General features: G+C 38.2%; 1 protein-coding gene across 1 annotated transcript in view; it reads left to right on the forward strand.

Moving 5' to 3' along the window:
* IL1RAPL2 (interleukin 1 receptor accessory protein like 2) overlaps positions 1-26158 on the forward strand; it is a gene marked incomplete at its 3' end in the record, with an annotated part of 1138357 nt that overhangs the window by 71195 nt on the left and 1041004 nt on the right. The window lies entirely within an intron of this gene.

The raw sequence follows: 26158 nt of genomic DNA on the forward strand, positions 1-26158 counted from the left end.
CCTTTAAAAGTATATATTCTTTGCCTCCTAATTGCGTATGCAGCGTTACAGTTTAAATGAAAGTTTTTGACAAATATCAGTGAGCTTTAGTTCCTCACATCCTCACATTTGTACCAAATCCCTAACAGGCAGAGGTTTAAACCTTCCAAGTTTGGAAATATTAGCTAATTGCCTGAAAAGGAATTTGTTGAGAATAAATATCTATTCCTAGAACATGGTGGTCTGGTAGGCAGCCATGATTGTACTAAAAGATTAGCTGTAGCCAGTAGATATCCCAATCAAAGCTTAATCATTGTTTAACAACACTTGGATATATATGTCTTTCAGCGTTGATTATACATTTTAGCTATAATTACAAATCATGCATGAGATTTTCAGAATTGATTTTCTGTCTGTAATCATTCCAGTAAGACGTTGAGGAATGTATTGGTATATGAAAACAAAAGGCTGTGGATGGGGCTTTCTGCTGGCTTCTAATTCAGTTACTTCCTAGAATTAAATGTATGCTCTTTAATTTCTCATTAAGTCTAAAACCCAGGCAATAAAGTACATGGCTATTTTTCAAAGCAATAAATACTGGCTGGAGCTTGGAGTTTGGTTAATGTTTGTTTTCTAAGGTGAGAATACTTGATCATTGAAATTGCTAAAGAATAGTATTGTTCTTCAATTGATAGTATATTAATAAGTCTTTCACAGAAGTGGGTCACAGGTTATAAAATAGAGTAACACTACTCAAGTCCAAAGGATTCTTGAATGGTAAAGGTAGGGGAATATATTGGCTTTTTCTCCCCCATTAAATACTTATGAATGTCTTTAACACGTTTTTGTATATTGTGACTCTCTTTCCGCTGTATTTGTGTGTAACATTTTACGTATAATATCTCCAGCTTGGCCTATTTTACGTGGCTGTCTTTCCTTGCCTTACTTTTGAAGTCACATTTTCACTTTCAATCTTGGCTCAGATTGATTATTGCTGAAATAAAATACTTGGAGATATTACTTACTAGCGATATAGCCTGTTGGACTGGATCCCATTTTCCTCACTTGGTTATGTTATAATGTCTATAGCAGAATCTGAAAGCAAAAAAAAAGAATTGAGAATTTAAAAAGCCATCTATATTATGATAGCTTAATTCAAGTAAAATCCAATCTGAAAAAAAAAACAAGTTGCTACCTGCGTATGCTGTCTTGTTTTCTTGGTTTCCTTATTATTTATGAGGAGGGATGCTGTTAAAAAAAAATACACACACGCACACACACACACACACACACACAGATGTAGTTATCATTGATGTGCAGATGCCCTTTAAAGATCAACATTTTAATGCTCTGCCCCTTTATTCTTATCAAGTGTGAGACTGTTTGTGGCTTATTACATGTTCTTAGCTTTGTCTTCTCAGTGTAGGCAAGTGGTGTCATAGCTGCAGTGAGCTTTATTAAAGAAAACTGTGACAAAGCGAGAGAGTGGCATGGACATATATACACTACCAAACGTAAAATAGATAGCTAGTGGGAAGCAGCCACATAACACAGGGAGATCAGCTCGGTGCTTTGTGACCACCTAGAGGGGTGGGATAGGGAGGGTGGGAGGGAGGGAGACTCAAGAGGGAAGAGATATGGGAACATATGTATATGTATAACTGATTCACTTGGTTATAAAGCAGAAACTAACACACCATTGTAAAGCAATTATACTCCAATAAAGATGTAAAAAAAAAAAAAGAAACATTACCCCAAAAGATATTCCCCTTAGAGTGAATGTATTTGAATTGTTTCAGTCTCCTCTTCCCCATCTGTTTACCCTCAGCTACCTCCTAGGACATATAGCAATTGTAATATTGGAACAAACCTTTTTGTACAGGTCTGGGCAGTGGAGATGGTTTGAATACAGTTGGTCTTTTCTCTTATGCCTTCCTCCTTCTATTTACATTGTATATGGAATAGAAAGGGAAGAGTAATAGGTTGATGTTGGTTTGTGCATGTCTGTGTGTGTAGTGTTTGTTTTTTACCACAAAATACAGAAATAAAACCAAGCATGGAATGGATAAAAGACACATTAAGTTGCACATAGCTGATGAAGATGGGGGTCCTTTGGAGCAGTTGTTTTCACTCTTGCCTTATTTCGCCACTTTCATCATAACCCCCATCCTAGCCCCTACAATCCTCTTAATATTACTGTTTTATGTAGGAAAAATAATTATTTGCACTCTCATTATGATGGTCCTATCTGAGTTGGCAAATTACTCTGGCAAATCTGGAGTACAAAATTTTGTTTCATACAGTCTGTGAGGTCCTTTGGCCTTTGCCAGTTAAAGAGATCTGGATTAAACTTGCATAGTTGTTCGTGGAATAGCCAATGGAACTTAGAAATTTTATTTTTCTCCCCTCCTTTCTTTCCTTCAAGTCAAAAAATGAAAAATGATTGTGTCCTTTGCTCATTAACATTTATAACTGTTTAGTGCCAGATGTGACACCAGGTGTAATGATTTCTGTGCAGTTCATTATAGACAGGAACCCTTTTCACTAAGATCCCTACAAATACTTATGCCAAGTACCGCCTTATGCACAAGACAGAGGACCAAGTGATGGAAGTTTCTTTTTCTGTACTTGCCAATCAGGGAAAATAATAAGACTCAAGACTTTTTTTTTTAAAATCTACTCTGGGCACGTATTGAAACAAACCTCCTGGTTTTGGGTGCTATGCAATTTTTAGAAGCTACAGCACAGGTTATTCTTTTAGGTAATGCCCATGCACATTAGGTAAGCCCAATCATCAACCCTGGATCGGGAAACAGCAAAGATGGCTCTGAGATTGCATCTAGGGCCTGGTTACATTAGAACATACTAAAATTCACAGTATCTAATTTTAAGGATTATAGCTGATTGGCAAAGTGTGTGCTTGTTATCCTCCTCACAGAAAATGCATGAGGTCCTTCAGCACTGGCATTATCTAAATTTAGGACTAAATAGATAAGGTCATTTAGAAAGTCTACTCTATGAGAAGTAGGTTTGCTTTACTTAAAGGTGTCAATCTTCATGGCAGGGAATTGGCTAATATCTTGACAAAGGCTAATGGCAGAAACAGCCTGTAGAGGACTTCTAATTATCTAAAATTATTTTTTAATAGGATGGGTGGGCAAATAACTCTCAAGGAGAGATCACACAAGGGCTTCTATTTAACTATGTTGTCTAACCTGAAAAATTATGTCTCTAGCGTATACATGGACTAAATTTGGGGGGGGGGCATTAACCTGTCCACTTTACTTTTTTTTTGCTTTTGCTGGTACTGCTGCTGCTGCAGGAAAATGTGAGCTGTATTAGGCAATTATTGGAATTCAGCTCTCCTAGCCTGGATCTTCTTATTAGAAGGGAAAGGAATAGGATGACCAATTAGATGAGAGGGTATGTTAAATTCTGAACCCAATTTGGTCATCTTGCAGCCAGTACCTCTGGAGGATGACCATAATAAAACAACTTTTCAGTGATCTGGTGTTTGAAGGAAAATTTCAGAGCTAACAAGATATCTTAATCAGCTAGAAAAATATAGTCCCTGGTGGTCAAGAGGATGCAAAATCCTGCTGGCACACAGTGGGTAATCTTAGACACATTTTGGATTGACTTGGTGGGGGTTACTTCTTTTTTCCCATTTCAAGTGTTTTTTATTGAGTAATGGAATTTGTAGGTACTATGTTGTAGAGATATTGAATTCTGTTATGTTCCTCTAAAGGGTATTGGTGTTTGTTCTAGTAGCAGTTCAATTACTAATCTTGAACTTTTGGTGCTTAGTTGTATGCTTTGTCAGAGTAGATCAATGGAAAACCCAAGGTATGTCCTGATCATCTATAACTTGGTGGGACTCAGTCTCTAATCTTTTTCTCCCCTGTGGATCTTTTTTTTGACATCTTTATTGGAGTACAATTGCTTTACAATGTTGTGTTAGTTTCTGCTGTATAACAAAGTGAATCAGCTATATGTATACATATACCCCCATATCCCCTCCCTCTTGCATCTCCCTCCTGCCATCCCTAATCCCACCCCTCTAGGTCATCACAAGGAATCGAGCTAATCTCCCTGTGCTATGCAGTTTCTTCGCACTAGCTATCTATTTTACATTTGATAGTGTATATATGTCAACGCTACTCTCTCACTTCGTCCCAGCTTACCGTTCCCCCTCCCCGAGTCCTCAAGTCCATTCTCTACATCTACATCTTTATTCTTGTCTTGCCCCTAGCTTCATCAGAACCACTTTTTTTTTAGAATCCACATGTATGTGTTAGCATATGGTATTTGTTTTTCTCTTTCTGACTTACTTCACTCTGTATGACAGACTCTAGGTCCATCCACCTCACTACAAGTAACTCAATTTTGTTTCTTTTTATGGCTGAGTAATATTCCATTGCATATGTGTGCCACATCTTCTTTATCCATTCATCTGTCAATGGACACTTAGGTTGCTTCCATGTCCTGGCTATTGTAAATAGTGCTGCAATGAACATCGTGGTACATGTCCCCTTTTCAATTATGGTTTTCTCAGGGTATATGCCCAGTAGTGGGATTAGTGGGTCATATGGTAGTTCTATTTTTAGTTTCTAAGGAACCTCCATACTGTTCTCCAAGGTGGCTGTATCAATTTACATTCCCACCAACAGTGTAAGAGGGTTCCATTTCCTCCACACCCGCATTTATTGCTTGTAGATATTTTGATGATGGCCATTCCGATGGGTGTGAAGTGATACCTCGTTGTAGTTTTGATTTGCATTTCTCTAATAATTAGTGATGCTGAGCATCTTTTCATGTGCCTCTTGGCCATCTGTATGTCTTCTTTGGAGAAATGTCTGTTTAGGTCTTCTGCCCATTTTTTGATTGGGTTGTTTGTTTTTTGACATTGAGTGCATGTGCTGTTTGTATATTTTGGAGATTAATCCTTTGTCAGGTTTCATTTGCAAATAGTTTCTCCCATTCTGAGGGTTGTCTTTTTGTCTTGTTTATAGTTTCCTTTGCTTTGCAGAAGCTTTGAAGTTTCATTAGGTCCCATTTGTTTATTTTTGTTTTTATTTCAGTTACTCTAGGAGGTGGGTCGAAAAGGATCTTGCTGTGATTTATGTCATAGAGAGTTCTGCCTATGATTTCCTCTAAGAGTTTTACAGTGTCTGGACTTACATTTTGGTCTTTAATCCGTTTTGAGTTTATTTGTGTGTATGGTGTTAGGGAGTGTTCTAATTTCATTCTTTTACATGTAGCTGTCCAATTTTCCCAGCACCACTTATTGAAGAGACTGTCTTTTCTCCATTGTATGTGCTTGCCTCCTTTGTAGTAAATTAGGTGACCATATGTGAGTGGGTTTATATCTGGGCTTTCTATCCTGTACCATTGGTCTATATTTCTGTTTTAATGCCAGTACCATACTGTCTTGGTTACTGTACCTTTGTAGTATAGTCTGAAGTCAGGGAGCCTGATTCCTGCAGCTCCGTTTTTCTTTGTCAAGATTGCTTTGGCTATCCGGGGTCTTTTGTGTTTCCATGCAAATTCTGAAATTTTTTGTTCTAATTCTGTGAAAAATGCCATTGGCAGTTTGATAGGGATTGCCCTGAAACTGTAGATAGCCTTGGGTAGTATAGTCATTTTCACAGTGTTGATTCTTCCAGTCCAAGAATATGGTATATCTCTCTATCTATTGGTATCATCTTTAATTTCTTTCATCAGTGTCTTATACTTTTCTGCATACAGGTGTTTGTCTCCTTAGATAGGTTTATTCCTAGGTATTTTATTCTTTTTGTTGCAATGGTAAATAGGAGTGTTTCCTTAATTTTTCTTTCTGATTTTTTCGTCGTTAGTGTATAGGAAAGCAAGAGATTTCTGTGCATTAATTTCGTATCCTGTTACTTTACCAAATTCATTGATTAGCTCTAGTAGTTTTCTGGTAGCATCTTTAGGAGTCTCTATGTATAGTATCATGTTATCTGCAAACAGTGACAATTTTACTTCCTCTATTCTGATTTGGATTCCTTTTATTTCTTTTTCCTCCCTGATTACTGTGGCTAAAACTTCCAAAACTGTGTTGAATACTAGTGATGAGAGGGGGCAACCTTGTCTTGTTCCTGATTTTAGATGAAATGGTTTCAGTTTCTGACCATTGAGAATGATGTTGGCTGTGGGTTTGTCTTATATGGCCTTTATTATGTTGAGGTAGGCTCCCTCTATGCCTACTTTCTGGAGAGTTTTTATCATAAATGGTGTTGAATTTTGTTGAAAGCTTTTTGTGCATGTTTTGAGTTGACCATATGGTTTTTCTACTTCAGTTTGTTAATATGGTGTATCACATTGATTGATTTGCGTATATTGAAGAATCCTTGCATACCTGGAATAAACCCCACTTTATCATGGTGTATGATCATTCTAATGTGCTGTTGGATTCTGTTTGCTAGTATTTTGTTGAGGATTTTTGCATCTATGTTCTTCAGTGATATCGGCCTGTAGTTTTCTTTTTTTGTGACATCTTTCTCTGATTTTGGTGTCAGGGGGATGGTGGCCTTGTAGAATGAATTTGGGAGTGTTCCTCCTTCTGCTATATTTTGGAAGAGTTTGAGAAGGATAGGTGTTAGCTCTTCTCCAAAAATTTGGTAGAATTTTTCTGTGAATCCATCTGGTCCTGGGCTTTTGTTTGTTGGAAGATTTTTAATCACAGTTTCCATTTCAGTGCTTGTGATTGGTCTGTTCATATTTTCTACTTCTTCCTGGTTCAGTCTCAGCAGGTTGTTCGTTTCTAAGAATTTGTCCATTTCTTCCAGTTTGTCCATTTTATTGGCATAGAGTTGCTTGTAGCAATCTCTCATGATCCTTTGTATTTCTGCAGGGTCAGTTGTTACTTCTCCTTTTTCATTTCTAATTCTACTGATTTGAGTCTTCTCCCTTTTTTGTTGATGAGTCTGGCTAATGGTTTATCAATTTTGTTTATCTTCTCAGAGAACTGGCTTTTAGTATTATTGATCTTTCTATTGTTTCCTTCATTTCTTTTTCACTTATTTCTGATCTGATCTTTATGATGTCTTTCCTTCTGCTAACTTTGTTTTGTTGCTGTTGTTCTTCTTCTTCTTTCTCTAATTGCTTTAGGTGTATATTTAGATTTTTATTTGAGCTGTTTCTTGTTTCTTGAGGTAGGATTGTATTGCTATTAAGTTCCCTCTTAGAACTGCTTTTGCTGCATCTCATAGGTTTTGGGTTGTTGTGTTTTCATTGTCATTTGTTTCTCGGTGTTTTTTGATTTCCTCTTTGATTTCTTCAGTGATCTCTTGGTTATTTAGTAGCATATTGTTTAGCCTCCATGTGTTTGAATATTTTACAGTTTTCTTTTTCCTGTAATCGGTATCTAGTCTCATAACCTTGTGGAAAATATACTTGATACAATTTCAGTATTCTTAAATTTACCAGGTGTTGATTTGTTACCCAAGATATGATCTATGCTGGAGAATGTTCCATGAGCACTTAGTGTATTCTGTTGTTTTTGGATGGAATGTCCTATAAATATCAATTATGTCTATCTGGTCTACTGTGTCTTTTAAAGCTTGTGTTTCCTTATTTATTTTCATTTTGAATGATCTGTCCATTAGTGACAGTGGGGTGTTAAAGTCCCTTACTATGATTGTGTAAATGTCGATTTCCCCTTTTATGGCTGTTTGCATTTGCCTTATGTATTGAGGTACTCGTATTTTGGGTGCATAAATATTTACAATTGTTATATCTTCTTCTTGGATTGATCCCTTGATCATTATGTAGTGTCCTTCATTGTCTCCTGTAATATTTTTTAAAGTCTATTTTGTCTGATATGAGAAATGCTACTCCAACTTTCTTTTGCTTTCCATTTTCATGGAATATCTTTTTCCATCCCCTCACTTTCAGTCTGTATGTGTCCCTAGGTCTGAAGTGGGTCTCTTGTAGACCTCATATATACAGGTCTTGTTTTTGTATCCATTCAGCCAGTCTATGTCTTTTGATTGGAGCATTTAATCCATTTACATTTAAGGTAATGATCGCTTTGAATGTTCCTCTTACCATTTTCTTAATTGTTTTGTGTTTGTTTTTGTAGGTCTTTTCCTCCTCTTGTGTTTCCTGCCTGGAGAACTTTCTTTACCATTTGTTGTAAAGCTGGTTTGGTGATGCTGAATTCTCTTAACTTTTGCTTGTCTGTAAATTTCTGTTTTAATTTCTCTGTCAAATCTGAATGAGATCCTTGCGGGGTAGAGTAATCTTGATTGTAGGTTTTTCCCTTTCATCACTTTAAATATGTCCTGCCACTCCTTTCTGGCTTGCAGAGTTTCTGCTGAAAGATCAGCTGTTAACCTTATGGGGATTCCCTTGTATGCTCTTTGTTTTCCCTGGCTGCTTTTAATATTTTTTCTTTGTATTTAATTTTTGATAGTTTGATTAATATGTGTTTTGGCAAGTTTCTCCTTGGATTTATCCTTCATGGGACTCTCTGCACTTCCTGGAGTTGATTGACTATTTCCTTTCCCATGTTAGAGAAGTTTTCAACTGTAGTCTCTTCAAATATTTTCTCAGACCCTTTTTTTTTTCTCTTCTTCTTCTGGGACCCCTATAATTCGAATGTTCATGTGTTTAATATTTTCCCAGAGGTTTCTGAGACTGTCCTCAATTATTTTCATTCTTTTTTCTTTATTCTGCTCTGTGGCAGTTATTTCCCCTATTTTATCTTCCAGGTCAGTTATCCGTTCTTCTGCCTTAGTTATTCTGCTATTGATTCCTTCTAGACTGTTTTTAATTTCACTTATTGTGTTGTTCATCATTGTTTGTTTGCTCGTTAGTTCTTCTAGGTCCTTGTTAAACTTTTCTTGTATTTTCTCCATTGCATTTCCCAGATTTTGGATCATCTTTACTGTCATTACTCTGAATTCTTTTTCAGGTAGACTGCCTGTTTCCTGTTCATTTGTTTGGTGTGGTGCGTTTTTATCTTGCTCCTTCATCTGCTTCATATTTCTCTGTCTTCTCATTTTGTTTACCTTAATGCTTTTGGGGCATCCTTTGTGCAGGTTGAAGGTTCGTTAGTTCCCATTATTTTTGATGGGTGAGGTTGGTTCAGTGGCTCCTGTAGGCTCCTGGTGGAGGAGACTGGTGCCTGTGTTCTGGTGGTGGGGCTGTACCTTGTCTTTCTGGTGGGCAGGGCTGCATCAGCTGTGTGTTTTGGAGTGTCTGTGAACTTAGTATGATTTAAGGCAGCCTCTCTGCTAATGGGTGGGTTTGTGTTCCTGTCTTGTTAATTGTTTGGCATGGGGTATCCAGCACTGGAGCTTGCTGGCCATTGGGTGGGGCTGGGTCTTAGTGTTCAGACAGAGATATCTGGGAGAGATCTTGCTGTTTGATATTATGTGGTGCCAGGAGGTCTCTCGTGGTCCATTGTCCTGAACTCAGCTCTCCCACCTCAGAGGCTCAGACCTGAAGCCAGGCCAGAGCACCAAGACCCTGTCAGCCACATGGTTGGTCCACGGTCCCCAGGATGGTCACAGCTTCGCTGGTGGAGCCCCTCCAGAGTTGGCAGTGCAGTGAGGCTGCCCTCCCCTGCGGCTCCGTGGCAGCTCCATGGCAGCAGAAGGGGGAGACCCCAAGCCAGGAGTTCCAGCTTTGCTGAAACGTGGGCTCTGTTCGCTCTCCTCTGGGTCTTATTAAGACTTTACTTTAGGCTTTGTTGGGGAAGTTGTAGAGTAGGCCATATTCTGTGACATAGTTCTTTCTCCTAAAGCAGGACTCCTCTGGAATCTTAGCTGAATGCTCAGATGTTAACAAGGTGTTCCCCAGCAGTGTTTGTCCTCTAGTTTCACTTTTATTATTAACCCTGTGGTGGTCACAGTCTGATGAAAAGACTGGCAGTCATGCCCTGTGCTTGTTCAGCCCAATCTTCAGCCAAAGATTCAGAGAGAACCCCCATATAGATTTTATAGTCTCCCCTCAGTGAACTCTCCTCTTTTAGTTAAGGTTCCAGCCACTGTAGCTTTCCTGATCTCTGTAGCTTCAGCAGGACTCCTGAGCTGTTAGGACTTCAGTTCACTGAGCCATTGTTGGGGATTTGTCTCCAGTTGGAGAGTTGGTTTGATTGTGGACCTTACCACATGAGTTCTTCTTTTCTTTGAGATCACAGTCTTGCATGGTCTGAAAACAGTTTCTTCATATATTTTGTCCACTTTTATCATTGCTTCCTGTGGATAAAGCTAGTCTAGTTCCAGTTTATATCATCATAGCCTAAAGTGGAAGTTTTCCTGTTACCTTTTGATACTGCATCATTCTTTCAGCACTTCCTTGCTTTTTGTCATAAAGGTGTGCCAGCGTTACGTTCCTACTTTCTCTGCCCCAGCTCTGGAATTATCCATTTTCCTGATTTCTTTCAGTGGAAAATGGTATTTAGAAATCATTTTTTAAAATTGTGATTTAATTCTGATACATCCAATTCAAATCCAATATGACAGGGTTCTTCCTCACCTTAACCCATTCCATATTTTTATCTCCTTTTCCGACAGTGGGAACCCTCATTCCCATCAACACTGATGTATTAATACATACTTAATTATTTTATCTTTAGTTCATACAAAATGATTTCAGAACTACCACACCAAAACTACTACCGACAACAAACCTACTAAATAAAGTACAAGATATTTTACAAATATTTTTGTCCTTAGAAGTCATCCTCCTGAATCTGTATAGTCAGTGTTATGTTCAAAAATTACTCGAATTAATTTTCTCTGTGATTATGTTAATTCAATATATAAAGTAATTTGTGTCTGTACCCAATTAGTTTTATCCTTTTTGATTAAATTTTATTTTTGAATACATAGAACATTTACATTACTGAAAATTCAGTTATAGAAAAAGGAATAAGTGAAAGAAATCTAATTCCTATACCCATTTCTTCCACTTGGTCACACACACCACTATTTGTAATTAATTTCTTTAGATTCTGGTATTTCCTTCCTTTCTTTCATAAACCAATGTTTTTTATTTCTCCTTGTTTCATACTGAAAATGTAGCAAAATATGACTACTTTTTTGGTCCTTGTTTTTTTAACTTACTGTGTCTTGGAAATCAAGTAGTGGAATTGTTTTGATATTTTTCTTAGTACAATAGTATATTATGCTTAATAAAAGTTCAAGCAATATCAAAATAGAAGACTCTCTTATAATTTTATTTCCAGATATAAGTAATCATTACATTTCATATAGTTTCTTCCAGATAGTTTCTTTGGGTATATATGTATATAGCCTAAATCATGTATTTTTCAAACTTAGACTCATACTGCATATGCTGTTCTCCAACTTGATTTGTCACATATTTCTGATATTTATACCTAGAACCTCTAATCCTTGGCAATACATATTTAACTCAAAAATTTAAATACCGTGCAGTTTTCCATTGTGTGGATTTATTATAAATTTAAACCTGTGCACTATCTATGGAGGTTAAGGTTTTATCTCTAGGTTTTTGCTATTCCAAAACAATGCTGGGAGGATCATCCTACTATATAGATCTTAGTGCACTAGAAGAGAAAATGATTTTGTAGGAGAGATCTTCAGAAGTGGAAACATTGGATAAATTTTTTATTTAAAATTTTGAAAGATGCTAAAAGTTGCCCATCAATGTCAGTGTACCAAATCTGTATTTCCACCAACAGTATATCAGTTCCTTTCTCATTACACATTTATTAACTCTGTATTGTCAATTACAGAATTTTTGCTAATCTAAGTCCAAATGAAAAACATCTTATTGTTTACTAAAAGCCCCATGTTGGCTGTGATGAGTATGTTTCTTGGATTTAAAGACCCTTATAAATGTGTGTGTGTGTGTGTGTGTGTGTGTGTCTGTGTCTGTGTCTGTGTGTCTGTGTGTGAGAGAGAGAGAGATTAAAATCAGCAGCAGAGCAGTTCATATGGAAAAATCTCTGGTGATTCCATTAAGTTAGGCAACAAAGGATGGCAGAGGAAGAGGAGAGAATGTGAGTTAAGACCTAAGTTCATTATTTTGGTTGCTGTGTAACATCAACAACATCTGATGTGATTGAAATATTCAAGTCCTTTATGAAACCGGTCCTCTTTAAATGAAAATGTGTGGATAATTAAGCTAATTAAAATATTTAATGAATTTAAAAGCTGGAAAGCAATTCCATGTGGGGATCTTGTCCAGCCCTGTAGCATCATCCAAATACAGAAGTTACCAAGCTTGGTATCATGTTGGATTTATCACTGTCCATATGGGGGAAGAATGAGAAGAAAATAAGAATAAATAATTTTGATGTTGGGATTTAGCCCATCCACAAGAACAGCCAAGAACTGCAGTGAATGGGCTCCTTTCTACTCCATTGTTTTGGAATGAAAGGATATTGTATTTGCCAGAGTGGAGAGAACCTTTGAGTGCCTGTGATTTCTACTAGGTTAGTTTTTTTTGTTTTTTTGGGGTTTTTTTTTGGGGGTTTTTGCGGTACGTGGGACTCTCACTGTTGTGGCCTCTCCCATTGCGGAGCACAGGCTGCGGACGCACAGGCTCAGCGGCCATGGCTCATGGGCCCAGCCGCTCTGCGGGATGTGGGATCTTCCCGGACCGGGGCACGAACCTGTGTCCCCTGCATCGGCAGGCGGACTCTCAACCACTGCGCCACCAGGGAAGCCCCAGGTTAGTTTTTATCATAACCCAACTCATGGGCCTGTCAGGCTAAAGTGCATCCCTTTTGGCTCTGTTGACTTCTACAGGTGTAATTTGCCCTAAATGAAGTACGTGTTCTGCAAAAGTATACCATTAATGCCTATTGTAGTTTGGTCCTTGGGGAAAGTTGGCATCCAGAGATTTCTTAAAATATGTAGGACACCTCTGGTCCATTAGAGAAATACTGAATATGCAAGTTTAAACTTTTGTTCATATTCTGATTCTTGCCCTATTTTTGCTTCCAAATATTTATCTGAAACTGTCATAGAGAAGCACATTGTTTTGCAACGATTGCATCAGAACTGTTCTCTAAAGGAAATGCCTTGAAATTAAATGACCTTGCCCCAGGCTAAGTAGAGTCAGGCCGTGCTTCTTCGGGTATGACTTAGGAGAGCTGTTTTGTAAATGTGCTCTCCCTAAATGGCTACAGACAAGGAACACATGGTTTCAAGAGACACCCATTAAACCTTTGAGATGGGTGACATATATTTGGCATCACTGCTTTGTAGAGAAATGAGACAGTGGTTGCCTGGAACTAAATTCTGCTAAAGAATGTTATAGAAATGTGGCATTTATTAACTTACCAAAATACAAGCAGACTGTGTTAAAGCTCCTGTGCTGGGCAGGTGCCAACATTTAAGTGATCGGAAATGGATGGGGCATGTGCTTTGTCCCCAAGGAATTCAGTAAATCATAGGGGAAGGGAGAAACCAACATGCAATGAGTGCTATTATATGCCAGGCACTTTGTATACATTGTCTCCTCATGCAAAGATACTGAGGTATGTAGGTAGGTAGGTCCCATATTGTCTCGTTTTCCAGATTGGGAAACTGAGGCTTAGAGCAGCTAAATGATTTGACCACTTTTATATAGCTAGTAAGGGGCACAGCCAGGATTTAAACCCAGGTTCCTCTGGCTCTTGAGTCCTTCTCTTAAATCCCCTGCCATGCTGCCCTTTTGTATGGGCACCATTATCTTCATTTTATAGACAGGGAGACTGAAGCTTAGGGAAGTTACATTTACCTGAGGTCCCCAACTATTAAATGGCAAATCCAGGTTTAGGACAGTGGACTTATTCCAAAGTTCATGGTCTTTTCACTCTACCACAGATATGTCCTATTTACAACTCTTGTAAATGGTATAAAATAATAAGTGTAATAAAAGAGGTACAGATACAGTTCCTATGAAGAACATATTATTCCCACCTGGGGGTGAGGATGATAAGGGAAGGCTTCATGAAAGAGGTGTCTTTTGACATTGACTTTGAAGACTGGGTTGGGAATAGTGATGGGGGCGATAGTCATAGCAGAGAGAACAGCAGGTGCAAATGTATGGATGCCTAAAATGGATGCTATTTTTGAGTACTCAGTAGCCCAGATTGCCTGGAGGATAGTATAAGATTCAAGTAGTTGAGGAGACATATTTGGGCAGAAACAAGTAGCTAGACAGATGGTGTCTTGACTATATATCCAATTTTAAATTTATAGGAAATATATTGAGAGTCTAGAAAGGAAATGTGAGTTGAGGTGCCTCATATTGGAAGACATGGGGCAAGGTTGGTGGGACCTTCTTAGACTTCTAGTGTTTCTGTTCCCATGCTTTCCATTTGCTATGATAGGAAGGTTCAAAACAAAATTTATTTTCAATTCTGAAAATGTCTTTTGAATAAAAGAAATTACTGAATAGACCATCACCTTTAATTATAAATCAGAATGAAGTTTATTCTTTAATCTTCAGCCTCAGGGAATTAATGATTTTAAAAAAAAGGAACCTGTTTCTGGTCTTAGTATTACCAGCAGGTGGCACTGTAATACATTCCTTCTATAGCTCTGAAGTAGTGTTTTAAGATCCTGTGGCTGTCTTCAGAGTCTGACATGACAAGGAGTAACAACTTTTCCAGTCACTGTGCTGTGATTGGGCTAATGTTTGCACACATGCACTAAGCACCCTCCCCTAGCCCCTTCCCCTTTGTCTCGCACGATTATCTAGTTTGTGAGAGCTACTCAGATTATTACAGAACTACCTATAGATCTTTCTATTTTTCCCAAAGAAGGTGACTATGAAGCCTAGCTCTAGTTACTCCTTTTCAGTTAGGTGTGCAGAGGCTTAAGGCAGGGAAAAGTTATGGGACTGGCAGGTTTTACCTTTGGCATTCCCCCTAGCCACTCAGATTTTAACATCCTTGCTTCTCTGGGATGAAGTGAGAGAGTAGCATTGACGTATATACACTACCAAATGTAAAATGGATGGCTAGTGGGAAGCTGCTGCATAGCACATAGCTTCACCTCGAAGCTTTGTGACCACCTAGAGGGATAGGATAGGGAGGGTGGGAGGCAAGCTCAAGAAGGAGGGGATATGGGGATATATGTATACCATATACCTGATTCACTTTGTTGTACAGCAGAAACTAACACAACATTGTAAAGCTTTATACTCCAATAAAGATGTGAGAAAAAAAGAATTCCTTGCTTCTTTCTTGGTCATCTAGCCCTCACCAAGGCTGAACAGTATCCAAAAGATTCACAACTTTTGTGACCTGTCTCTCCCTCTCGCCTTTAGTTAGAACTACCTCGTTCTTTAATAGGCAATGGCTAGTTCATCTTTAAACCAACCTCGGCTGGTACATTGGGACACTGTTGAGCATTTGATGCTATTGGACATGCCTGCCTTTTTGACACTCTCTTCTCCTTTTGCTCAAGTGACACCACTTTATCCTGGGTCTTTTCCATATCTTTCTTGCTACTCTTTTTCAGCCTCCATCATTACCTTGTTTTCCTCTGACTACCCCTAAAAAGTTGTGGGTTTTGCCAGCATTTTCCCTTAATGTTCCTTTTAAATACCACTTTATACTTTCCCTGAGTTTCTGCTCCCTTGTTATGAACTGTCCACTCAGTGCTTCTCAACACTGGCTGCTTATTAGGATTACCTCGGGAGCTTTTAAAACATATTATACAGGTCTCACCCCCAGAGATACTGATTTATTTAGGCTGGAGTGCAGTCCGGGCATCAGTAGTATTTTTTGTTTATTTTAACTTTGTGGTGATTCTAATTTGCAACCAGGGCTAAGAACTCCAGACCTTTTTAGGCTTCTAGATTTAGCAGTCTAGTCTTTATGTCTCTTCCTGGTTACATGCACTACTTTCCTGCTAGATGTGTTCACTTGGTTGTCCCACAGGTACTCTGAACTCCAATTTCTTCAAAACTGAAATTTTAATCTCCACCTTTTAAATTCCACCTTTCCACCTGTGTACCCTATCTTGGTTAAAATGGCATTATGATGTTTCTGAGCCAGAATATATGGTGCACTCTCTAGGTCTTTCATAATTTTCATAGTCAGTAATTGTCAAATTCTACTAATTCTACTTCTAAAATATCTTGCAAATCTACCTCACTCCTCTGCAGCCTACCTGCCACTGACCTAGTTCAGCCTTTCATTATTTTTCTCCTAAACACTGTACAAACCTCCTACCTGGTCTTCCTGTCTTTGGCTTCCGGTCTCTTCTACACTCGCCCATTTTCCATAATAACTTGCAGATGGTGTTTTTACTAGTTTGTTTGCTTTTAATTATAGATATGATCATGTCTTTCTCTTATGAAATAAAACTCCTTTGGCTCCCTACTGCATACAAGATAAAGTTTATGTGCCTTGTGACGTACAATCCATGGTATACAAGATCCTACTTAGTTTATTCTTTAATTCATTTATTCAATAATTAAATAGGTCACATGCCCCTCCATGCACAAACCACCCTGGGTGGAAGAATTGGTTGAGATATTTCAAGTTTTCTATAATCTTAATTTTTGTCTACTTACTCTATCAACTATTGGGAGAGAAGTCTTGAAACACCAATTATGATTATGAATTTGTCTATTTTTTTTCATTTAAAAAAAAACACTGTTCACTTTCCCATTCTGAGCATTTGCTCTTATGCTTTTCTTCACTTGTAAATTACTTCACACCTTCTCTGCCTTTTGATAATCCTACTCATCTTTGAAGAGCCATTCCAAATGTCATTTTCTCTGTGACGGTTTCCCTGGATTGCCTCCACCCACCCACCTCTTACAGGCAGAATTAATTGTCCTTTTTCTATTCTCCTGTAGCAGTTTTTAAACCTCTATACTAGAAATGGTCATACTCAGATTTAGTTATTTGTACGCCTGTCTGTTCCACCACACGTGTGAACTTCCCAAAAGCAAGAATTGTTTCTTTGAATTATCTGTATCTACAAGACTGCCTTGCGCATAATAGTTGACTTACAAATGTTTATTAGGTGACTGAATAAATGCTTATGAATTGCTGACAACCTAGCAGACTTGTGGAGTATGGTGACTGAAGCAGAAAGTTGGGCAACTTTGAGTTACTAAGTATTCCACCTCCCACAGTTTGGGATTGTGGCCAGAGCACAGCCTGCCTACCCTCAGTTCTGCCTTTTTGACAAGGAGGATTTACTATGGTTATCAGGGCTCTCTGCAGCTCCATCCTCATCCACAGAACCCACATTCACATAGACTTTAGTTTCTAATGAGATTTCTATGTATAAACACTACTCACTTCAGCTCAATCTCCTCAAAATGCTCAGTGACTTGACTTATTCCTGACTCACATGGTATGAACTAGCTAAGGACAGAGAGCCTGGGAGAGCAAGTAAGACTTGTAGGCTGGGAGAGGGCAGGCCAATTGCTTCTGTTTTATTTTTCCTAGGAGAACATACCATCCATGTGGCATGGAATTACAAAGAGCCTCAAGAAAACGCTGTGTAAATGAATAGCCAAAGTCATTCTCTGCATTACTGGCTGGGGATCCCATATTTAAACTTATGCCTTTACTGCAAAGTATTAGACAAAACAACAGCAATGGCAAGAACTGGCAATGTGCAGGTTTTAAACCCTTGTAGTGCAAACATTTTTGACAGTGTTTCCCCACCCCCCCCTTACCCAGCATACCCAGTGGAATGACAGTATAAAGGAACTAGACCCTCAATTGTCAGGGGAGTAGGAGGGCCTGATTTTATCAGCACGTTGCTATGTTGGTCAGGTCTAAGTTAGCCTTTTATAGAGCCTCTGTATCTCATCCTTCCTTTTTACTTTTCTTCAAAGCAAAGTCTTCCAGCTCTTTGAGCTCTTCCTCAGTCACTTTCTAATTTCTCCTTTGATATCAGACCCCAGACCTATTGTACATCTTTTCATTTTATTCAATCCCTACGTGTCATTCTCAAATCCTTTGTGTTTCACTTAACTGCCGCTTGGCCAAAGTTGCTACTAATTTCAGCTTGCTTCTCACTTAGAACTAATTCCGTTTTCTTCAAGAGCTGGCCAATTAGTGAGCAGATATCTAAAATCTGATTTTGAGTTTAAGAAATCTACTTTAGATCCTGATTAGAACTTCAATGTCGTAAAAACGAAAACTGTACAGCAAAGGGGCCCTTAGGACATTTTTTTGTAAAATTGATTATCCAACCATGTTCCTTTCCCCCTTCCTTTTCTAGTTGTCCCTTTAAATTCTGGAGTAGAGCCTCTGCATGGCACTAAAGTGTGGTTCATCAACTCATCATGCTGATTAGAAAAAGGAACAGGAAGCACATCATTTATGGTGAATGTCATGACAGGAAGTTAGAGCAAAAACATCCTTACAGGCTTTGACAGTTTGTTGCTAGAATGATATTTGTTTTTGCAGTTGTTTTTCAGTCAGAAGAGGGCCTTTCCATTTCCTTTTGCAGGGTCTGAACTCTGACCCCAGTGTTTCGAGGCCCAGGATATTAGGCTTCCCTCTTGAATGTGCAAGAACAGGGAAGAGAATGAACACCTCTGTGTACTGGGTCATTTCACCTTCCTATTTTCTAATGTGATTTTAGAATTTTTACTTCTGTACTCGTATTCTCCACATTTTAAGATGGGGCTTGTCTTACCTTCTGACGTCTCAGGAGTTTTATTAGAAGGGATTTGTATCATCAGTTTCCTTGGATGATCCCCCTCACATTTACTTGGTGCCCTTTTTGTTTCTCTTTATTAAGAGCTTTAATGCCATTTTCACATTCTTGATTATTTATGCTACTTTGAATGTCCATTCAGGAAGGTGATCAGATTTTTTTCCCCCGAGAAAATGGAAGATGATCTTTTGCATCACTTTGCATAAAATTAGCATGTTGATTTTATATAAACCCACAGGTTACAGGTTAATTTACATAACTTAGCATTCAAGAAGGTAAAGACCTTGTCAAGGAAAATGAAATAAATCAAGGCAGCTGAAACCAAGTATATTCAAGCCATCAGAAAATGGGGTGGGCAAAGAGGAGCTGTGGGGTAGAAACTTCTTATAGTTATCCTCACAAGATATTAATACAGTAAGGAACCAGAGAAGTTATCTAATCCAGTCTCCCACCAGTGTAGGAATCCCTTCTAGAGTATACCACACAGACGATGGTCCAGTTGACAGTTATACTTTCAGAACCGAGTGCCTAGTAAAGCAGTCTCTTTAGTTTTGGAAAGCCTTTAATTGTTAGGAAGCTCAAATCTGCCCTTTTGTAAACTTCCACCAGTGGATCCTGGCTCTGCCTCCTGGAGTCTCACAGAATCAGTCTCATCTAGTGGATCTTAATTTAGGTCCATGGACAGGGCTTAAATGAACCCACAAACCCCCTGAAACTGTATGCAAAATTTTGTGTGGGGGTGTGAGTGAATGTATGCGTGTATTGATAGCTGTCATTAAATTTTCAAAGGGGGCATATCATTTTGAGAATATTTATAACAACCAGGGCTGGCTTCATAAGAATATGACTTATACAGTTGCACAGGGCCTTATACTTAGAAGGGACCTGTGACCTTGACTTTTCATTTTACACCAGACTCTTCAAATTATGGGGAACTACCCAATGACATGAAGCTTTAACAAATCACTAAAATTCCTACAGAATGAGACTTTGGGTAATTCTACTTTCAGGAACCTATATCATCCTTCTATTTAGCTTCAGATCTTGCTTGTGTTTCCAATTTATCTTCTTAATTTGGAGTGAAATGAGAGCACCCTCTGCTTCCTCTTTAAGTTCTGTCTAGTTTCTTACTTTCTCTATACCAAGGAGTCTTAACCTGGAATTCATTGTCATCTTAGAACTTATCTAATCTATCTGTATATAATATTTCAAACCTTGAAAACAGCTTAAGCACAAGGGTGGATTGAGTCTAACTGGAGAAAATTAACAACTTTCATTAACACTAGGAGAGTTCTTATCTTTTTCTATTTGGACATCTGGAATTTGAGCAGAGTGAGTTCTGTCAGAGCAAAAACATATTTTTAAAAGATAGCTCAGATGTATCCAATTTAATTTTATTTAGTTCTATCTTACCTTGCTCTATACAAAAGCTTTTAAACTTATCTCTTTCTTTTTTGATTGATCAGGGTCTTTCCCCCTCAAATGTAATACTCAATAAATTTAATATACTGTATTATGTATTCTCATACCAAATTATATGTTTAATTTAAAACATCAAAATTAGAAAAGCTTAATTTAAAATTTTAATTGCATATTTTATTTCAGCATATCGTTAAAAGAAAGTTCATAACACATTAGGAATTTTGTTGGAGGGGTACACCAAGTATAGTTTCCCCTGAAGTTCACTAGGCAAATGTGTGATTGCTCCTTTGGTGACCTTGGTTTCTGCTGTGGAGGAAGGAAGATCACAGCCACCCTGTAACATGTGAGTGTGATTTGAGACAAATCCACATTGGTCAACTGAGAATAGGTTTAGTCTTCCAAAGATGGTAAAAGGGAAAGAAAATAAGCTCTACAATGAAAGGTTAAAAGAACTGTAATTGTTTTGTCTTGGAATAAAGAAGTCTAAAGGATGACTTGAAAGAGATGAGGTATTTTTGATATTTTGGTATTTTTTGATATTTTGGTATTTTTCTGCATTCAAAGAGGAATAGATGATTTAAGATTTAGGTTGACATTTAAAGAAAGTTTCTTTTAAATTAAGATAATCATGCTCACTATCTGTTATAGATTCACTTACTTAAGGCAAGACCTCAATCAGATGATATCATGAGGCTCCTTCAAATTCTAAGTTTGCACCCTTGGGCTTAAAATCCTACTTTCATGGTACACCAAGATTGGCATGGGCTTTTTTGCTGATTTGCCTTTCATCTTGGACTTTTAATCTTTTTTCTTAATTATGTGTCAGGCATATGTCCCTCTTGGGGAAGAATGAAAATAAAAGGAAAGATGTCCCTTGTTGAGTGGCCAGAATGACCATCCTTAAATATCTAAGTAGGCATTGTCATTTTCAACTTCGTCATCTACAAGGCTATTTAGTTATTTCAATTTTGTTGTCACTACTCAAAACAGTTTTACATCTCCTATTTGAGAATTCACTTCAGAACCCATGGCATGATAGAAATAACTCCAGTTTTGACCTAACCTTTGAGAGTGATTTTCTTCTTTAAAATAACCAACATAAATTGATCCACAAGCTGATCTTACTAACTAGGTTAGTGTGGTAATGTGTTTTCAGTGAAAATCGTGATATAAATGTAAAGCAATAGGGTGTTTCTTTGGTTTACAACCAAACTGGATATGGAGACACAATTAAGAGATAAATTTTTTTAAATTATAATAGAGCCTAAAACAGTGCTAGTAGGTAGAATAGATGGCTGGTGACTACTTTGGTGACAAGGAAATTTAAAATTCAAACTAGTCTCATTATTATATCATATATATAGTAAATTAACAAAATAGTGTCATAGACTCATGGAGAATTAGCTCTTGAAATCCCTTAGAGATCCCTTTGTCTAATGCCCTCATCCCCACCTCTATCATTCTCATATTTATATTTCAACTGAAATGTCATTCCAAGAAAACTGTCACTGGACTCCCAAGAATAGCTCAGTTTCCCTAGTGCTTGGTCAGGGCCTAATAAGTAGTAGGCACTCAATAAATATTCATTGAATGAATGAGTAGATGAATATATTTAGGGGACTGGAAGACCCTGCCAGAAATTACAGTGTCTCAAAGTTACTATCATAAATGTTAATAATTATTCAAAACTCTGGGGGAGGGGAGGGGAAGTAAACTGGTTATTTGAGCATTCTGATTGTTGAGATTCCAGTTAAATGAGAGTTTCCCATAAATAAATATATAAAGATTGTTCTAGCTCTTCAGATATTAAAAAGGGTTCTTTTTTAAGGCCATCTTTGCAATTTGAACCTAATTCAAATGTGACTGCTTCTTGCTCTTGTTAACTGCTAATTGCCGAGTACTGTGTGGAATTGTTTGGCTTGGTATTTTGCTTCTGTAAGGAGCTAACCATTCTCTGGTAAGAAGAGATCAAATCCATGGAAAAGAAATACTCTGCTAGCTAGTTGGAAGCAGCTGCATGGCACAGGGATATTGGCTTGGTGCTTTGTGACAGCCTGGAGGGGTGGGATAGGGAGGGTGGGAGGGAGGGAGACGCAAGAGGGAAGAGATATGGGAACATATGTATATGTATAACTGATTCACTTTGTTATAAAGCAGAAACTAACATACCATTGTAAAGCAATTATACCCCAATAAAGATGTTAAAAAAAAAAAAAAAGAAATACTCTGCTGCTTATCCATCTTTCTCCTGAAGTGCACCTCACCCCCTTGGGATCTGTACTTTCCATATGCTGCCCCAGTGCACAATCCTCCCCGCTTTCCTCCCTTCCCAGGATAGCCATACCCATGGGATGGAGACCTGGCCTACCTTGGCCATGCATGAAGAACTCATATAGGGTCAGATGCTACATGAGGAATCTGGACACCTGGATTCTAATCCTTGAAATGTTACATTCTAGGAGGTTGTTTTTAAGTCACTTTTCTTCTCTGAGCCTTAGTGTTCTCATCTAAAAAATAATGAGGGGTTTGGGCTAGGTCCAAACTGTTTTCAAATTATGTTTTGTGCATGCCTCTGGGTTCATTGGAGTTGCTTCAGAGGCTAATATGGGGGTTGGGGAGAGAGGCAGAATGAGCAGGGCCTTTGGGTTCACTCACTTCAGCCACAGCATCTTCACTTTTGTTTGATATGCTGTGCTTCCCTGAAAGAATTTGTTTGAAAGCTATATTCACTGACATTGTGAGAGCACATAGTAGATGTAATTTAGTCATGAAGGTGGTTGAAATGACTCTACCTACCGTTTCATGGTCCAATATTACTGGCTTTTGGTGTTGCTTATTGAGTTGACCGTGTGACAATCTGATCAATTGCTGTAAGGGCCTATCTTGTTGACCACCTGGCTGCGGATCAACTCAGCAGTAGTGTTAGGTTAAAGATGTGGAAATCATGAGGACCAGTGGTAGAAAAGCCTGGTTTTCCTTCTTGTGGAGATTGTGGTAGCAGATAAACAGTTCTAGACAGGACTATGTGGAGTTCTATTAATATACCTTTCTCCCCTTTACGCCTCCCTCCCAAAGCCTAGAGCCAGACTTCCTATAAATGATTGCTTGCCTATAGACTGAAAGCTAAACTGATCCAAATAACAGAGTCACCCCCAGAGTGTACATTTTATCATTTTATTATCTCTCATCCTTTCAAACCTAATCGATACTTAACTATAAGAAGCACGATTTGTGCTCCTAATAGGTTGACAGGAAGACATATAGTACTCTAGAGATGGACCAGAAAAGGGGAAAATACATTGTAATCTGAAAAGTGTGTTTTATTTGCAGGTACTCACTGATCTGTGGTTCAAAGTGTGATGGGTTTTCAGTGGAAATGCCCTGCTTTTTCCCCTCAGATTTTGTTATTACTGTTTAGCACTAACTGTGTGTAGCATTTTCTATTTGCCCACTGGTTAGGGGTCATGTGAATGGTCACTGCTTTTATTCCAGCTTCACAGATGAGGAGCTAGAGGTTCAAGGAAAAACTAGTGAGTTGGCCCAAGGTCACATGATAAATCGATGGCAGAGGTGAGGGTTACCAGCATCAAATTTCCACAAGCCCTCACAAATGTCATTTGTTCCACTACTTCTGCAGGGACAGTGGGCAGTGATAATAAAGGCTTCCACTGAGCTTCTTGGAGGCTTTTACTAGAAAATGCCAAAGTGTGGGGCTTCCCTGGTGGTGCAGTGGTTAAGAATCTGCCTGCCAACGCAGGGGACACGGGTTCGAGCCCTGGTCTGCGAAGATCTCACATGCTGTGGAGCAACTAAGCCCATGCGCCACAACTACTGAGCCTGTGCTCTAGAGTCCACGAGCCACAACTACTGAGCTGCACAGCCCCCATGCTCTGCAACAGGAGAAGCCACTGCAATGAGAAGCCCACACACCGCAATAAGAGTAGTCCCCGCTCGCCGCAACTAGAGAAAGTCTGCACGCAGCAACAAAGACCCAACTCAGCCAAAAATAAATAAATAAATTAATTAATTAATTAACAATAAAATACCAAAGTGTGGCTGGTGCTTTGCCCTGATCTTTAGGGTCATCTGAAGAGCTCCCTCTGGCTTAGCCTTATGGGAACAAAGCAGCAAATGCTTCAGACTTGTTGAAAACTTGCAGGAGGGAATGATTGGCCGTGCAGCTACTGTGGCATTGTTTATTTATAAAGCATTAAAAGTTGGATGTCAAGACATGATAGACTTACCAAAAAATTGCTTTATTTTGTTTTGCTTTAATGAAATGTATCTTGGGTAGATACATATAGGGGGTAGATTGCACTCAGAATTCACCTGACAGTGCAGCTTCCACGCTCTTATTTTCCCAAAAAGCTAGGGCAGCACTGTGTTTGGAGTTATGGATTCTTAGTTTGGGCAACCGGTATAGCTTCTATTTTTCCCTTCAGCTCAACGATCAGCATTCTTTGGCTCAAAAACATTTAAAACCATTTTAAAATGGTTTAAAGACCTAAATGTCAGATATGACACCATAAAACTCGTAGACGAGAACATATGCGAAGCATTCATTGACATAAATCATAACAGTATTTTCTTAGATCAGTTGCCCAAGGAAAAAGAAATAAAAGCCAAAATAAACAAATGGGACCTAATCAAACTTAAAAGTTTTTGCACAGGAGAGGAAACCACCAACCACAAGAAAAGACAACCTATGGAATGTGAGAAAATATTTGCAAACAACACAACCAACAAGGGGTTAATATTCAAAATATACAAACAGCTCACAGAACTCAATATCAAAAAAAAACCCAAGCAAAAAATGGGTAGAAGACCTAAATAGACATTTTTATAAAGAAGATATACAGATGGCTAACAGGTATATGAAACGATACTCAACATTGCTAATTATTAGAGAAATGCAAATCAAAACTGCAATGAGGTACCACCTCACACCGGTCAGAATGGCCATCATTAAAAAGTTGACAAATAATAAATGCTGGAGAAGGTGTGAAGAAAAAGGAACCCTCCTACACTGTTGGTGGGAATGTAAATTGGTGCAGCTACTATGGAGAACAGTATGGAGGTTCCTTAAAAAGCTAAAAATAGAACTACCATGTGACCCAGCAATCCTACTCCTGGGCATATATCTGGAAAGACTGAAAACTCTGATTTGAGAAGACACCTGCACTCCAGTGTTCGTAGCAGCACTATTTACAATAGCCAACACATGGAAGCAACCTAAGTATCCATCAACAGAGGAATGGATAAAGAACAGATAAAGAAGATGTGGTGTGTGTATATATGTGTGTGTGTATATATGTGTGTGTGTGTGTATATATATATATACACACACACACACATATATACACACACATACACACACAATGGAATATTACTTAACCACAAATAAGAATGAAATATTGCCATTTGTAGCTATGTGGATAGACTTAGAGAATATTATACTTAGTGAAGTCAGACAGAGAAAGACAAATACTAAATGATACCACTTATATGTAGAATCTAAAAAATAATACAAATGAATCTATATATCAATACAAAATAGAAACAGACTCATAGACATAGGAAACAAACTAGTGGTTACCAGAGGGGAGAAGGAAGGAGGGAGGGACAAATTAAGATTATGGGATTAACAGGTACAAACTACTATGTATGAAACAGATAAACAACAAGGACCTACTGTATAGCACAGGAAATTATATTAAAATTATATTAAATATCTTGTAATAACCTATAATAGAAAAGAATCTGGAAAAAGAATCATTTTGCTGTATGCCTGAAACTAGCACAATATTGTAAATCAACTCCACTTCAATAAGAAACATTTTAAAGTGAGCAGAATGAGAGAGCAGAAGGAAGGCAAACTCAGAGAGAAATTGTATAACTGGTTAATAATTGCTGTATGGAATTGAAGCTTCTACCTTTATTTTTCAGTAAGTATAAATTAAACACTCACTTGTTTTAAACACATGCAAGAGGTAATAATCCCTTCTGATTCCTTTAACTGACAGAAACAGAGTAACCTTGAAACTCTACTCAAACATTATCCCCGATCCTCCTCTCTCAAGAAGACTTCCATGACTAATTGAGCCATAGGA

Source organism: Stenella coeruleoalba, assembly GCF_951394435.1.
Source record: "Stenella coeruleoalba genome assembly, chromosome: X".
Taxonomy (NCBI): Eukaryota; Metazoa; Chordata; class Mammalia; order Artiodactyla; family Delphinidae; genus Stenella; species Stenella coeruleoalba.